This window comes from Euleptes europaea, chromosome 5 (genome assembly GCF_029931775.1).
Source record: "Euleptes europaea isolate rEulEur1 chromosome 5, rEulEur1.hap1, whole genome shotgun sequence".
NCBI lineage: Eukaryota > Metazoa > Chordata > Lepidosauria > Squamata > Sphaerodactylidae > Euleptes > Euleptes europaea.
In genome coordinates this window covers 22194224-22211962 of record NC_079316.1, presented here as the reverse complement: position 1 = coordinate 22211962, position 17739 = coordinate 22194224, and positions in this window count along the sequence as shown.

Genomic DNA, 17739 nt, shown 5'->3' with positions numbered 1-17739 from the left:
TGAGCAAGGCTGTTAATGACAGGATGTTTTGGAGGACGTTGATTCATAGGGTCAACATGAGTTGGAAGTGACTTGAGAGCACTTAACTCTCAAACAAAGTTCAACAAATTAGGTCGATAATCTGGGTGCCAAAGTGGCGAAAGCACTGTATCAGGTCTTCATCCACCCTAATGCTAGAGTTGCCAAGTCCCCCATAGCCTCTGGCGGGAGATTGGAGGTAGGGTGGCCAGATCCAGGTTGGGAAACACCTGGAGATTTGGGGATGGAACCTGGGGAGGACAGGGACCCCAGTGGGGTACACTGACACCCTCCACCCTCCAAAGCATACATTTTCTCTAGGGGAACTGATCTCTGTAGTCTGGAGATGGTCTGGAATTCTGGGGGATTTCCAGGTCCCACTTGGAGGCTGGCATCCCTACCTAACACTGAAGCTTAGCACACACAGAAAAGATGGGATGTACATTTCATTTCTTTTTTGTCTTCACGTGTTAACTTTGTGATTTTCATTTCACCAAATTTTACTATTACTGTTTCCCATTCAATAATTTCCTTTTTTTTAAAAGGCAAAATAAAGGTAAAGGTCCCCTGTGCAAGCACCGGGTCATTCCTGACCCATGGGGTGACATCACATCCCAGCTTTTCCAAGGCAGACTTTGTTTACGGGGTAGTTTGCCAGTGCCTTCCCCAGTCATCTTCCCTTTACCCCCAGCAAGCTGGGTACTCATTTTACCGACCTCGGAAGGAGGGAAGGCTGAGTCAACTTTGAGACGGCTACCTGAAACCAACTTCTGTTGGGATCGAACTCAGGCTGTGAGCAGAGCTTGGACTGCAGTACTGTGCCACTCTGTGCCATAGGGCTCTTATTAAGGCAAAATACATACATGTATAAGCTATTCATGCAAAAGTAAAGTTAAAACTTGCGTAAATGTAATGGAAAATTCCAGCACAACAGCGGAACAATGAGGATTCATGCATGAGTTGAAAGCAAAAGCAAAATGAAGATTTTCAATCAGAAACAGCAGGGATGAAAAGTTTGGAATTGGCCTAGCAGAAAAGGGCCTTTGATGCCCATCAGAGGCAATGCACAACATCATAAAACATTGCAATTTTTATTTTATTGATTATTTAAAATATGTATATGCCTCCTCTCCTTGTGGCTCAAGGCAGTTTACAAGTCACAGCTGAAAACATTATAATTTAAAAATTTAAAAACCCTATATTTGCCTCATCCACTACCTGCTTTGGTCTTGATGTAGCACTTGTCACATATAAAATGCTGTACATGTGCAGAATGAGAACATGAGTTTCAAAGCAAAAGGCATCTCTTCAGTCTCTTGTATACATGGGTCCCAGGTTGGTCCAATTAATCTCTGAGATGAGAATACTAAGAGGGAAACAAGTTCTTAACCAGCCCTTCACTTTATTGCCCTGGCAAAAGTACAAAATAGAGAGAGGGTGAATGACACAGTAGCACAAGACAGCAAGACTGAACTATTCCATGGCGATAATAAAGTAGTAATTTACATGTGGCAATCCAGTAAAAAATACTCAACTGTGTATTCTTTTGCCATCAAGTCAGAGCTGATTTATGGTGACCCTGTAGGGTTTTCAAGACAAGAGACATTCAGAGGTGGTTTGCCATTGCCTGCCTCCCTGGTATTCACAGCAGCTTTGACCCCCCCCCCATAGAATATAATGGGCCCAATTTTTTCCCCTTTAAACTTGGAAATAAGCCAAATTCCAATATTTACCGGTATGGGTATTCAGCTTATTTCGGGTTTACCCAAAAAATCACAACCAATAAACCCGAATCCTGAAATTTACCACATTTTTTTGCGCAACCCTATTCATTCCACATTAACAAAGGGAAGAGGGAGGTGAGGGGTAGCCCCAAAGAGACTAGAAGGCACAGTGGGGTAAACAGGAGATGAATTTCAGGTAGGAAGGAGGGAGAGTCTTTCAAAGGAAGGGGACAGTCTCAGGGAGAGACTGGCCAGCAATGAATCAGAGTGGTCCGGAAAATGTAGGGGCATCAAGGTACTCCAGAGGGGCAACACACAAACATGATTGGGATATAGGGCTTTCAAATGACATCATTTTGATTTCTTACCATTTGGCCAGCTTTCTGAGAACAAGTTCCATTGCCTGTTGAACTGTCTCTCTCTGTGGAATTTTTTGCATGAAAAAGCATCGTGGATTGAGGACAGATGTAAAGGAGGTATCGTGGCCATTCAAGAAACAATATGATTCATGCAGCAATCTCTTCCACAGTCTAGAAAGCATTCCATTTATAAAACAGTTACCCACAAGTTAGGATTTTCTGCTAACATCCTAATAAGTCTTGCATTAACACTGACACAGCAGGGGCGTCTGACCTGCTATACTAGCTCCCAGGAACCCATACATAATGCATGGAACAAATTACTGAACTTGGTAGAGATGCCAAATACACACAGCTATCTCCTTGCAGAGGAAGAATGGCACACTAATTGTGGACATATGCATTTCCCTCTGTAGATTCCTTGCAAAATTAAAGGAAAACGCTTCTGTTTTACAAGATAGTGTATTCTGACAGTTTCAAAGAATATTCTCCTTTCATAGCATAGTGACTAAGAGATTGCATTATGAATCAGGAAACTGCTGAGTGACTCCCCCCTCTCCCAGCCACATAGGGTAGACACCAGTTCCTGGTACTGGATCCAGTGAGCATGCCTCAGATCTATTATCTTCCCCTCTTTGGATAGGTAGAATCCTGCATGGTGTAGTGGTTAAGAGAGTGGACTCTAATCTGGTGAACCAGGTTTGATTGCCCACTCCTCTACATGAAGCCTGCTAGGTGACCTTGGGCCAGTCACAGTTCTCTCAGAACTCCTTCAGCCCCATCTACCTCACAAAGTGTCTGTTGTGGGGAGGGGAAGGGAAGGCGATTGTAAGCCAATTTGAGATTGCTAAAGGTAGAGAAAAGTGGGGTATAAAACCAACTCTTCTTTTATCAAAGATGAACACTTTTCTAACCACTAAGGTGCCCACACATGGAGTCTCAAGTAATTTATTCATCCCACTTACAGCATCATCCTGTCCCATATAGCTTCACTTGTCATGACCATATTTGGATTTCCATTTCCTCTGCTTCACTTTTAGGAAAATTCAGACCCACTAATAGGAAGTCAGATCCAGCACTCTTGGATCCTTGCTTAACACTAATTATGGCCAACAGCAGGGCTTCGCCCACTGGAGCCGAGGGAAATCCAGGTGCATAAAGGGCTTATCAGGACCTCCATCTTTGTAGAGAGTTCTTCTCTCTGACCTAGGGTTGTGCATATTGATAAACCCAAACCAAAAATAAAACAGAAAGTAGCCATTTTGATAAATTTTGGATTTCAGGTTTGTGATTTACCAAACGCCAAAACCTGGGGATAAAGCCGAAGCCGAATAGGCGATTCCTGAAAAAGCCAAATAGATATTCGGCTTTCCGGGATCAGCTATTCACCTTTGCTCAGAGGCATGGCTCTGTGCTTTCTCCCCTTTTTCTTCCTTTTTTTTTACTGGTTTTGTTGAGAGATGGTTTGCCATTGCCTGCTTCTGCATGGGCTGAGAGAGTTCTGAGAGAACTGTGACTAGGTCACCTAGCAGGCTTCATGTGGAGGAGTGGGTTTTCCAAATTAGAGTCCGCTACTCTTAACCATTATACCATGCTTGCTCTCACGATCGGGATAACACAAGCTAATGTCAGTACTTAGTGTTTGGATAATTATCTCATTACGCCTATTCTGCAAAGTGTGTACATGCTGAGATTGTTTTATGTTGCTTTTTTAATGAAAATTAATAAAGACATTATGCATATTAAAATGTCTGTTTGAGTCCCATTACTTATTGGGATAATTTTATAATACGAGCAGTTGCAGTGTGAATCTCTCTACAGTGCCATTTCCCTCACTATCTGTGTAACAACTTGGCTTGGAAGAAACAGTGCAGCGTATGTTAGAACGTCAGACTAGGATGCAGGAGCCCAGGTTCGAGACCCCACTCTGCCGTGGAAGCTTGCTGGGTGTCCTTGGGCCAGTAACACATTCAGTACGGACAGTGCCCAGCTTAACCGCATCCCACCCAGTAAGTGCTGAAAGCTTTGTTCACGGCTGGAAGTGCATCCCAGCAAGGTGTGGACTTCCCTGCCATTTACTGCATCAGTGGGCAAAATGGATGACACATTAAATGGGCTTATTTTGCCCTGACGGTGGTATAATCATGAGTTCCCAGCAACATCATTTTAATTATTTTGATTATTAAATATGGAATTAGAAACCAGGTCATTCACTAACGCCTAATGATCATCATAGCCTCTTATTATCTTGCACAGCAATTTGAGTTTTAGAGTGGGGATGACAAAATCATAACGATCATGTATCATATTTCTACATAATTACTTACCATTATTAGGGTGTGTGTGTGTTTTTTTTTCTCCCAAAAAAGAAAGAACCTCGCTGTTGCAATTTGCTACTTCCCAAAACCCCGTGTTTTCTCAGACATGTCCTTTTGAAACTGAAGCAGAGGACCAATAAAAATTCACACAGAGAACTGGATAAACTTGGCCAATCATAAGCTTCCTACTTCTAATGAACAGAACTCCCAGAATATGAACAATCTTGAAAAAATGTATTAATGAGTGGCAGACCTTTGCGAGGAAGCAGAACTGAACTGACCTAAGTGAGGACCTGGAGAGGCTGAAGTTGTGAGATGCCATCTCAGATGTCCTTTTTCATCAAGTAGAATATGGCCTTTCAAGTGCCCCTGAAATTATTGATAGAGGAGTAAAAACAACATATGGGGTACTTAGGAACACCTGTGCATATTTACTTTACATTCATTAGGAATTACTCCCAAGTAAATGCCTAGGGCTGCACCGTAAAGTACAATCCTATGCAGAGTTACTACAGTCTAAACCCATTGAAATGAATAGGCTTAAACTGGAGTAACTCTCCATAGGATTGCATTGTTTGAGTGCATTCCTGGGGGGGGTGAAGCTCCAAAGGAGCTGGTGTGACCCTGAGCTGGCGTAAGTGACCATTTAACCCGGGACAATGGGCACACAATAGGCACTTACATCATCACGGGTAGCACACACATAGGGTCGTCAACCTCCAGGTACTAGCTGGAGATCTCCTGCTATTACAACTGATCTCCAGCCAATAAGAATCAGTTCACCTGGAGAAAATGGCCGCTTTGGCAATTGAACTCTATGGCATTGAAGTCCCTCCCCTCCCCAAAACCAACCCTTCTCAGGCTCTGCCCCAAAAACCTCCCACCGGTAGCAAAGAGGGACCTGGCAACCTGATTCAGGATGGATTCAGGAACCCCTTGGAATAACTCCACATAGGGCTGGTTCCAGATTTTGGGAGGCCCTGGGAGGAGGGCTCCTGGGGCCCCTTCCCACTCACTCATCCATGTGCCTCACTACCTGCCCTTTCTTCCCTCCCCGGCCCTGCTTGCAAGCCCTACCACTGTCCATGCTCACAGCCATCTGCACTGCCCACGGCCCTTTCTCCAATGGCCCTGGGCAGTGTGTACAGCTGGGAGCATGGGTGGCAGAGCACTCACAAGTGAAAAAGCAGGGAAAGGGGGGTTGCAGCAATGGGCCCTGCCAAAAGTCCTGGGCCCCAGCAGCTGTCCCACCCGAGGGTATGCTGACACCAGCCCTGACTTTCCAGCCCCCTAGGGGTCCCTGGCCCACCCTCATCCTGACTGTAAAAATATTTTGGGCCCGGTTGTAAGCTCCCTGGATTACCGCTGAAACAGGGGGCCATACTTTGCAGGAGGTAAATGCGTTTCCACAAAGCACATCCTTCCCTTTCCCCTTCCCTCCATTTCAGCTCAGCCCAAACAGAAACTGAGCGCTTCATCAGCCCAGCAGAGACGGGAAGGCCCCCAGGAATGCAGGCGCATGAAGAAAAGTTTCAACCCATTTCTTTACTCGCTTGCATACAGACAAAGGCAATTAAACAAGATGTCTTTTTTTCTGCGCACTGAGCGCTCACTCAAGACATGTATTTAGCATGCGTTTAGCAAGCCAAGCAGTCTTGACGCCAGGCTTGTTTCCTTGAATTTTTAACCTGCAGTCTCTAAACCTCAATACACAATCAGGCCCAATTTTGTGGGGGAAATTGTTTATGTCAGATTGATAATGAAGGAGATTATTTTGTAGAGGCGCAGAGAACACGCACTGCAAAATTTTAATCTTTCTTTCTCACACTCATTAAGCACACAAAATATACATAAAAGTCTTGTGATTCTTCTTTCTCTTCTTGTGTTGCAAACATCGCTGCTGGTGTTCTGGCAATGAAATCCATTGTTTTAAGAAAACAAATGCCACCGCTCTTCCTCCACAGTCCCACAGTCATTAACCCCTTGTCACACATCCCACTTCCTCTGCAGGATTCATGCAATCCTTCCACTTTCACCTACAGAAGGAGTCTCATTCATTTGGCAATCAGCAAATCATCATGTAAGCAACTGAAAAAGAGACCTTGATTATATTTTGCTGAATGCGTAGGATCATTCAGTGCCAATAGGACTTATACCTTTCTAAGGTGCGTAGACGTCAATGTACTTGGAAGGTAGGGCTGCCAAACTCCAGGTACTAGCTTACAGTTTGAGTGCATTCCTGTGGGGGGGCGTGAAGCTCCAAAGGAGTTGGTGTGACACCGCGCTGGCTAAGTGCCCATTTAACGCGGGACAATAGGCACACAATAGGCACTTACATTATCACGGGTGGCACACAGATAGGGTTGCCAACCTCCAGGTACTAGCTGGAGATCTCCTGCTATTACAACTGATCTCCAGCCAATAGAGACCGGTTCACCTGGAGAAAATGGCCACTTTGGCAATTGGACTCTATGGCATTGAAGTCCCTCCTCAGGCTCAGCCCCAAGAACCTTTTACTGGTGATGAAGGGGGACCTGGCAACCCTATTGGGTGTATCTCTGCCCTGACCTGGATCACCTAGACTAGCCCAATCTTATCAGATCTTTGAAGCTAAGCAGGGCCAGCCTATCTTAATACTTGTGTGGGAGGCCACCAAGGAAGCCCAGGGTTGCTATGCAAAGGAAGGCAATGGCAAATCATCTCAGTTCATCTCTTGCCTTGAAAACCTTATAGATTGCCATAAGTCAGCTGTGACTTGGGAGCTCTTTCCACCTTCATCAACTCTGTTTAGTATGACAATGTTGTAAGAAATATTGGTGCTATTTCAAAACCCATTCCAAAGACACAAACACTCCTCCATACCAGAACTTGGGTCATAATATCAAACTGGTTGGAAGTAGAGTCAAGGCAGACAAAATAAAGTATTACTTGACCCAATGAGTAGCAGAGATGTGGAATTCGGTGCCATGAGATGTGGGGATGGTCCCTGGTGTTAGATGGCTTTAAAATCAGATTGGAAAAATTCATAGAGAATTAGGTCTATCCCTAGCTATTAGCCATGGCACCCAAATGAGATCTCCAGATTCAGATTCAGAATGCCTCTGAGTTATATCCAGCCAGATTTATTTCACTTAATACCACCCAGTTCCTCTCCATGGCTGTTGTCCATGCAGATGTCATGGCCCAGACTTCAACTGGCGAAGCATCATCAGAAGAAGAGCCAGAGCAGGGAGAAATAATGGGCATTGCAACTCAGGCAGCTGAGAATGCAGGGCAGCGTGAAGGACAACAGGTAGGAGTAAACACCAGCCCTGCTGAGGATTTGGAAGTAAACACAGAATCACCTCCTTTGGCACAACCAGATGCAGCTGTAACTCCACAGAAGCAGGACCCACCCAGCTCACCTGAAGCCACTCAACAGCACAGGCAAAAAGGGAGAATGGAGTTGCAAAGTAAAAGGAGAAGTGCGCACCTACAGGCACTAAGAAGACGGCTCCAAGACTGTGAGTTGTCTGAGGATGAGCACTAAGGCAAAGAAAAACAGCTTAAAACCATGCTTGGAACAGACAGATGTTGCGAAAGCAATTGTTGCAAAAGGATCTCTGACTTTTGTTGCTGACACTACTAGACATTGATAAACGGACTTCTGACCCTGTGGACTGGACTTTTGACTTTGCCTTTGCACGCCGACTTTATCTTGGTTTACAGCTACTGGCGGGACCCCCCCCCCCCCCCCGATTCCTGCATTCCTGAACTACTAACAGCCTGCTCTCAAGACCAGTAGCCGGCAGTAACCCGAGATGACCTGGCCTAGCACAGCAGGTCCCATGGCTTATAGCATAGCCTCCTTCCTTTTTGAGCAGCCAAAAAAGTTGGTTTGATCCACCCATTGCACTGTTAGATACTAGGCAGCAACCAACAGGTGATTGTAGGCTGTTGATTGTGGGCCCTACTTGTGAGTTTCCCAGTGGTTTCTAATCAGGCACTGTTGGAAACAGGATCCTAGACAAAATGAACCATTGACCATTCAATGTGGCTGCTCTTATGTCCATCACCTAGACCTTGCTTTGCGATCTGTAATATATTGTACCACAAATGTTGGCCAAATATGTTGCACACAGGTTATCTGTAGAGAATCCCAGAGAACTTGACTAAACACATCCTTATCTGCTGAGGAAGGGATCATACATATAGAATACTGAGCATGGAGTATGGGTCACTGGGGTGTGTGTGCGGGAGATAGTTTGGAATTTCCTGCATTGTGCAGGGGGTTGGACTAGATGACCCTGGTGGTCCCTTCCAACTCTGTGATTCTATGTTTCTATGAACTGCACACCACACAATTTTCAGTTTATTTTTTCCCCTTGTAGAAACCAGACATTTCAGTGGGGTAAATTTTTTCTCCACAATACTCTTAGACTGAATTTTTTTCAGCTGTGCTTCAGCATATTTTCCTTTGGCTGCTACTTCTTTCTGTTGCTTCTTTCTCCTTTCTGAATTAGTCATGTGCGGGACCTCATCCAGTCATGTTTCACACGATGAACATGATGAATCCACAATGTCATGCATCTGGAATCACTGGTAAATCATACCACTTATGAAGCAGAAACATCAATATATCTCGACATGCCAAACGCATAAATCGAGAAGAGTGAAAATTAACCACCCAAAGGGTCACTGAGACTTGACAGAAAATGGCAGGGCTCAGTAGCTCGGTAAATCAAGTGATATGAAACCTGCTATTTACAAAAAGTAAGGTATTCAGTTTAAAACATCAACTTATGGGCTTGGTTCAGACATAACATAAAAGCATGGTTTAATTAAATTATCTGCAATTCGTACGGTCATCCATATCCTGTTCACTTCTCTAGATATAGTCTGTCGAACCGGGATCTTAAAAAATGTGGTTTAAACTTGGGTTTATTAATGATGGCTTTTCATGATGTCCAAAATTAGGTATCCTGGCATCCTCCTTGCCACGTCCCTCACACAGCCCCAGTTTCAAGCTATATGACCAAAGCGACAGGGTGAAACCAGGACTTGTTGAGGCAAACCAGGACTTGAGTGTTTGGTTGTCTGGGAGCTGAAGTTTGGCTTTACACACTAACCATAGGTAAATATCTCATGCTTTAGTGTTGACTGAAACAAAAAGATATCATTTTCTTTAAAATGGAGAGATGGAGTAACTGTACAATAGTTAAGAGCCAAAGAAAATCTTGTAGAGAGGAATACTTTTTCAGGAGACACATTAAGAGAAGGCCAAACCCAAAGTTCCACCTCTTAGGTTAAAATGATCCCATCCAAATTGCATAATGAACAAGATAATCCACAACATTATGCATGGTGCATCATACCACAGATGCAACAGACATATCAAAATGGGCACCAGTCATTAGGGTTTCAACAGTCCAGCAACGCATGCTAGAAAGTCAATGTGGCAATTTATATACATCTCTGCTGGTAAGTGAACAGCAAAGGAAGAAGAAGAAGAAGAAGAAGAAGAAGAAGAAGAAGAAGAAGAAGAAGAAGAAGAAGAAGAAGAAGAAGAAGAAGAAGAAGAAGAAGAAGAAGAAGAAGAAGAAGAGTTGGAATCAAACCCGGTTCTCCAGACCAGAGTCCACCACTGCAAACCACTGCTCTTAATCACTTAACCACGCTGGATGTACACATATGCCATTTTTTTAGGTGGGGCTGAGAGAGCTCTAAGAGCTGTGATTAGCCCAGGTTCACCCAGCTGGCTTCATATGTAGGAGTGGGGAAACAAATCCTGTTCGCCAGATTAGCATCTGCCGCTCATGAGGAGGAGTGGGGAATCAAACCCGGTTCTCCAGATCAGAGTCCACCGCTCCAAACCACCACTCTTAACCACTACACCACGCTGGCTCTCTTACATAAAGACTGCTGACAGGATCGCTCACACCTATATTTCAGGGAGCTTGAGTCATGCAGGTGTGTGCTACTGTTGTTCAGTTTGTGCCATAATCACAGAATGAATATTTCGCTTGGCACTTGAAGAGGGAAGTCAACGACTATGAAAAGCTGCAGCAGCTGGCTGCAAATGGTTTAAGGATTTCCAAGTGTCAGCTTAGCAGCAGCCTTGACTTTAATTAATTGGCAATGGCGTGTGCAGGGCGTAAAAACCTCGGCTCAGATGCTTGCAACCAATGAATGGTCAAGTCCTTGGAGAGCTATGCTAATACTTTACCTAGCAAGCTAATGGACTTTTACTGCTCAGTTCGTTGCAACTCAAGAATAACCTGAACATTAGCCACTGGGTCCAAACAACAGAAATCCATCTGTTTCAATGTAGTTAGAATCACAAAAACAAAACCCCCCCCCCACAAAAAAGTTGGATCCTTTGCAAGAAAACTGATGTAATAGTAGATATACAGTGCAATCCTAAGGAAAGTTACTCCAGTCTAAGCCCATTGATTTCAATGAGCTTAGACTGGAGTAACTGTCCTTAGGATTGCACTGTCAATCTGTGAATTTGGTTTCAGGTGAATTCATGGTTATATTAAATTAGATGTTGGTATCTTCAAATCAGTTTTTTAAAAAGCCTAAAAGCTATTCCTTGTAGTCATTGTTATTATTAGCAAGAACGAGTATGAAAAAATGCATTCATAATAGACCTTTGATCAAATTGGCTTGCTGGGCTCCTTTGTTTTGTTTTTTGTTCTAGAGAAATTACAGAAGATATTTGTATCATCATGAAACACAAATATGCTATGGGGAATGGAGCATCCAATGCTTGATTTGAGACTCTGGTGTGTTGCTGTGATGGGGAGGGGCTCAGTGGTAGAGCCTCTGCTTTGCATGCAGAAGGTCCCAGGTTTAACCCCCCGGCATCTCCAGTTAAAGGGACTAGGCGAGTAGGTGATGTGAAAGACCTCAGCCTGAGACCCTGGAGAGCCGCTGCATGTCTGAGTAGACAATACTGGCTTTGATGGGCCAAGGGTCTGATTCAGTATAAGGCAGCTTCATGTGTTCATGTGTCATTTCCAGTCAAAAACCTGGAAATGATGTTACTGGTAATTAGAACCATAGATATCTGGGAAATTCCTAGAGCATCATGCAGCAAGGTGATGCCACTTCCAAGTTTTATCCTGGGAATTACATTGCATCATAACGCAACTCTGTCCCCCCTTTTCCTCCCACTGCTTGTGGGGGGGGGGCAAGGGCAGGAGGCTTTCCACCAAAGCAAGCAACCTTGCAGCCCTAGCATGTCAAGTTAACCTCTCTTCTGTAGTGAGCAGAACAGAACAGGTATGTTGAGCGTGGAGGCTAGGGTCTGCTTAGCATCTCTCTATCAGTGGCTTAGGATAAATCTAGATGGACAAGGCCTTCTTCTGCTGATTTTACAAGTTAGCTTCCAGGCAAGGTGGCTTGTTGTGGTTCAAAATTATCTAGAGAGAATAGGTCTTGGTCCCCAGACTCTATAAGAGTTGGACAGAGTATTTATCTTTTGCTTTTCGTACCATAAATATGCATGCCATCCAAAACACAGGTTAAAACCTTCCAATTCTAAAAGTTTAATATTATCTAATAATATCCAAGTCTTTAACCAAGTAAAGCAGGCTGCTTCGTAATACATTCTTAAATCCGGTAACCCTAGCCCCCCTGTTTCTTTTAATTCAATTAAATTGTTATAGGCAATCCTATGTTTTTCCTTTCCCCATAAAAAATTTAAAATGTCTCTTCTCCAAATTTTAAATATTTTAACCCCTTTTATAATTGGTAAATTTTGAAACAAAAAGAGCATTCTAGGCAAAACCATCATTTTAACCACAGCAATTCTTCCCCATAGTGTTAATGGTATCCTTCTCCAATTTTCTAAATCTTTAATAATTTGTTGCCATATTTTAACATAATTATTTTTAAATAAATTTAGATTATTTGAGGTTAACCATATACCCAAATATTTTATTTTCGATTCAATTGAGAATCCCGAATGTTGTAATAGTTCTTGCTGCTGCAACAACATCATTTTTTTAACCAGTATTTTCGTTTTATTTTTATTTATTTTGAATCCTGCAAGTTTTCCATAAACCTCCAAAGTTTTATTCCATTCATCAATTTGATTATTAGGATTAGATAAAAAACAAACTATATCATCAGCATATGCTTTTACCTTAAAATGATTTTTCCCAACTTTGTAACCAGTCAGTTTTACATTATTTCTAATCTTATTCAATAAAACTTCTAATACTAATATAAACAATAAGGGCGACAGATTTTTATATACATATTGTTAGAAAAGGATTATTTCAAATTTGGAATAAATATAAAAGGGTTTTGGAAGTTAGGACTCCAGGATGGATTAGACCAATAGAAGCATATATGAAGAGAGGAAGTCATTTAAATCTAGATGTGGATAGATATAGTGAAATTATAAAATTTAAAGATGGAGAATGGGAGTTAAAAAGTAAGGAAGAACTTAATATTAAAGACTGGTTCATGATTTACAAATTAAAAGACATATTTAATAAAGATAAGCAATTGGGTTTTAACAAATCTAAATCTAATCTAGAAAAAATACTAGAGAAGGGAAATAAAGGTATGATTGGTAGAATATATAAACTATTAAGTGAAATTAATTTGGAACAGGAAAGAATTAAACCAGTAATGGTGAAATGGATGAGGGAATTAGGATTTAATGTAGATTTGGATGTTTGGGAAAGATTATGGAAAAGGGAGTTTAAATTTACAATTACGAATGAAATTAAAGAAAATTTATATAAAATGTTTTACAGATGGTATATTACACCTGTGATGATAGCTAAAATGAAAAAAGGGGAGACGGATTTATGTTGGAAATGTGGTAAGGAAAGAGGTACCTTTATGCATGCATGGTGGACATGCAAATTTTTTTAAAAAATTTGGATTAAAGTTGTAAAAAAAACTAATAATTTGATTAATATTAGTGTAAAAAGAAAGCCGGCATTTTGTTTATTAGGAATACCACAAGAAAATTTGAATAAAAATGACAGAATTATTTGTCAATATAGTTTTGCTGCTGCAAGAATTGTAATTGCAAAAATTTGGAAGCAAGCGAATAAACCTTCAATAAATGATTGGAGAGAGAAATTATGGACTTATATGAGGATGGCCAAATTAACGGAATTCCTTTATGGAAAGGATATGGAAGAATTTTAAAATACGTGGAAAAAGGCCGCCACATATTGGGATAAACTGGCAAAAACGGATTTTATAAAGTTATTTAGTGAGTTATAGAAAATAGGTTTCTTTTTAATATCTATACATTATATACACAACTGTAATTTTAAAACTGATATGACACGTCTGCGGAAGTCAGGTGAAGGGTCACACGAGGGGATGGGTGGTGGGAAAGGGGGTATCTTATAAGATTCAAAAATTATATTTAAAAAAAATGTATTAATGAATATATATTGATACTCCTGGTTTTTTATTGTTATTTTATGTTTTTTTTTCTTTTTTTGTTGTTATAATTTTTTTTGTATATTATAAAACTCAATAAAAAAATTAAAAAAAAAAGAGTTGGACAGAGTAAAAGTGAAACAAATTATCAAACCAAGGGTGGAACATATGGAACAGCAAACTGGTCTTTCGAGGATGCTTTTTTTCTTTCCCCAACAAACCCTAGATACATTCTGGCACTGGCTTGTTACCTTTCACTCCTTGAAGTAAACAGATACAGAAGAGCATTTACTCTAGTCCAGTGGTTCCCAACCTTTTTTTAACCAGGGACCACTAGGACTTTTTTGTTCGGTGCAGGGACCCCAAGGTTCAAAATAAAAATTCCGAGAATTTGAAAATAAACTTTAATCATAACTGTTAGTTAAACATTAAACTTAGAATAATCTTTGAATATATATTGTTATAATAGAGAACTTTTAATTGAAAATATTAATTTATTATGGGTTTATAACTTTGCTTCGCGGACCTTAATTTGGTTCTCACGGACCCCTGGTTGAGAACCGGTGCTCTAGTCAGATGATTTGCCTTGCCATCAGTAGTCTTAGAAGGCAGGTATAAAAAGATCCACTTCTTGGAGAGAAAGTGTTTGTGTATACTTGGGAAGTAGAGACTCAAGAACATGTGCTTTTTCTTTGTCCTTTTTACAACGCAATGTGAATGAAGATTATTTACCCTTTATTAATGAAAATCCCAGGTTGTTCTGAAAAAACTCAACTCGAAAAACTTCTCTCTGATGAAAATCCACAAGTCACAAGTAATGCCGCTAAATTCTGAGCTTTTGTATATAAAATTTGCCACAGGTATAATGAAAAAAATGCTAAATGAATGTAAATTTTATATTTTATATTCATATTTTTGCTGTCTCTTACTGCATTTTATTTTTATTGTTATTTTAGCTTTTATAGATTTATTTATTGATTTTATTGTTAATGGAATTATACAAGTGGCTAAATGGTTTTACTATTATCATGAATTAGCCCTTTCATGTTGTACTATCGAAAATTGCTTTCGTCTTCACTTGAATGTTTTATATATGTGAATATGTATTTTCTGGTCAATGACTGTAATAACAATAAAAGTAACTACTATTCTGCTGCATGAGAGGGAACGAGGTTCCTCCCATCAGTCTGCCTGGCCAATGCCATCTGGATAGTTATCAATGGTCAGGCACACTGCAAAAGCAGGAAGAAGTTAATCAAAATCTTTCCTTCAGGACTGATTTCACCATAATGTGGGTGTTATTTTGTGTTTGACACCTGCCTGCATTTTTTTTCTTTTTAAAGACAAAAGCAGAATATAGGCAACTACCCAAGCAGCTTGATAATGCAAGAAATCTTCAGGTACAGTTCAGTGTACACAGAGCCTTCCTCAAATCACACAACAAAAAAACCCCAAATTAGATCTCAGCAAACTCTTGAGGTTATGTTCAGGACTCATCCTGCTCTCCTGTGGTCCCAATTAGGATTGGGACCTCAAGGCATTTTTAAATTGGCTCATTGGGGTTTAAAACAGTGCTGGTATTTTCAGTGGACTTAAGCATTTTCCTCCTGCCATCTCGACATGCTCCATGTTTGTTCACATGCATCCCCATTAGTTCCATGACCATGCTACTCCTAAAAATCCAATGTGACAAAATGTTGTACATTCTTCCAGGGTTATGTGTATTTGTTTTTCTCCTGTGTCTGCATTAGTTTATTTACTTCATTTATACTCCACTTTTCTTCCTGGTGGGGACAAGGGCTGTGCATGTTTTTTTTCAGTATTTTTCAGGTTCGGGTTTAATAAACCTGGAAATTAAAAAAAAAAAAAAAAGCCAAATACAAGCAATTCAACTTTTCATATATATTTTTTTTTTACAAAATTTGGGTTTATTAGTCTTGAACCCAAAAAATACCTGGTGCAGAGGTGAATGCTGGGCTCCACGTTCAGTTGTGAGCCGCTGGGAGGTTCAGATCCCCGCTGCTTGCTAGCTCTGACTTTCTTGTGGAGGTCAGAGATGGCAGGTAGCATGGAACTGATCGCTGGGGTTGACTCAGATTGCCCCCTGCTGCCTCTGAAGTCTGTGGACTTGGGGGAGGGAGTGATCTGAACACAGATCCCCACTGCCTGCAGTTTCTGAAGTCCACGGACTTGGGAGACTGCAGGTTGCAGGGATCTGACTCAGCCAGCAGGTAAGTAAATTCAGCATTATTCAGGATCTGCTTTCCCAGCTCCCTTTTATTGCCACCATTTTTTTTACCTGTACACCCCCCCTAAAAAATCCCGAAAAGCTATTTTTTTTGGGGGGGGGGGTGTTCGGGTTTGGGTTTGCCGAATGCACACCCCTAGTGGGGGACCAAAAATGTATTTCAACAATCTCCCCTTTTCCGTTAGCTGAGAAAATAATTTACAGGTTGCATCCAGCCATCTTTATCATGTCTACTTTCCCTCCTTATTAGCCTCCACCATACACGGTTATCATCCATGCAGATCCCATTATTCCCAGCATAGCCTTGGTGGTTCAAAAGGACCCTCTTTACTTTTTCATCCGCTGAAAAGCTGGTTGGATCCAAACTCATGCATCTACTACTTTCAGGACGTGTCTAGGTAGACAAATGACATATAAACACAGTATTTGAACAAATAAATATCTGGACCTCCATGTTCTGTCCTATGTACATTCCAGTGCATGCATGGAGCTCTTGTACAAGTGCGTTTCACTTTAGCAAGGGGAGAGATCCAGTCATACTGACCCTCACTTCCATTTAAGTGATAGTGCAACCCTTGTGGGCTTGGATATCCTGCATGTACAAGGAATCAGGCAATCAGTTGGCAGTATCACTTTTTTTAAAAGTCACTTAAGTTGCCTAAAGGCCTATTTGAAGGCATGGATTTTTTAAAGTGTTGGTTTGGCTAACAGCGCAATCCAGTGTAGGGTAGTAGCTGCGCTGCAGCCAGCAACCCGACAGGGATGATTTCCCCCAACCCCCATGGAACAGCTGTATGCAGCTCCATGGGCTGCGCCTAAATGTTTGCTGACATACGTTTGTGCCAGCAAATGGGGGCGTTCTGGTCCTGAAAGGGCTCAGAGAGATAACTAATGCCAGCCCTGCCCCTGGACATGTCCCGTTTGGCACTGGCACAAGTCCCTGCACCAGAAGTGTGTCAGCATGTACTGCCACTGCAGCTGCACCAGCGCCCATGTGTGGCACTGCTGCTCTGCTCCCTGGCACTGGTGTAAATGCCCCCTACACTCGTGCCACTGGCATTTACACCAGCTCCGGGGCACACTACATCCTCATCACTTTCACCCCCCTTGTGGATTGCTCTGTAAGAAGTGCACCCAATTGGAAAAAAAATCAGTAAAGGGTGCATAAAGGACAGCTTAATCTCTCTGCTTACGAAAAAAAAGTTGCTGAGCTTTTAGATTACCCAGAGGTACGTATTTAATATTAATATACAAACAGAGCTGTGTTCACTGTGTTCATGAAATTAGAACGGGAACTGATTGAGAAAGGGGCAAAAACTAGCATGAGCCTTAAATATGAAGATGACCTTAAGAATTAATCGGCATTGTTATTGTGATTGGGAAGTACTTTGCAGTGTTCCACATTTCCTTTGATAGGAACAACCACAAAAACACATGCAAATCTTTGCAGTAATTCTGCCTGCAATTGAACGAAAGGACAGATGACCTAGCGAAGACCTTTCTCTGCTTTGCAGCTTTCATAGAAGTATTACCTATTACCCTATTTGGCACACTCTAGGGAACCCTGAGAACAGCACCTGGCTGAATGCCCAGTGCTGGACTAGCGGGGCTTTCCCCCCTGCCTAAAGCTCTGTCTCTGTGATCCCATCCATCTATGGTGGTAGTGGGCAGAC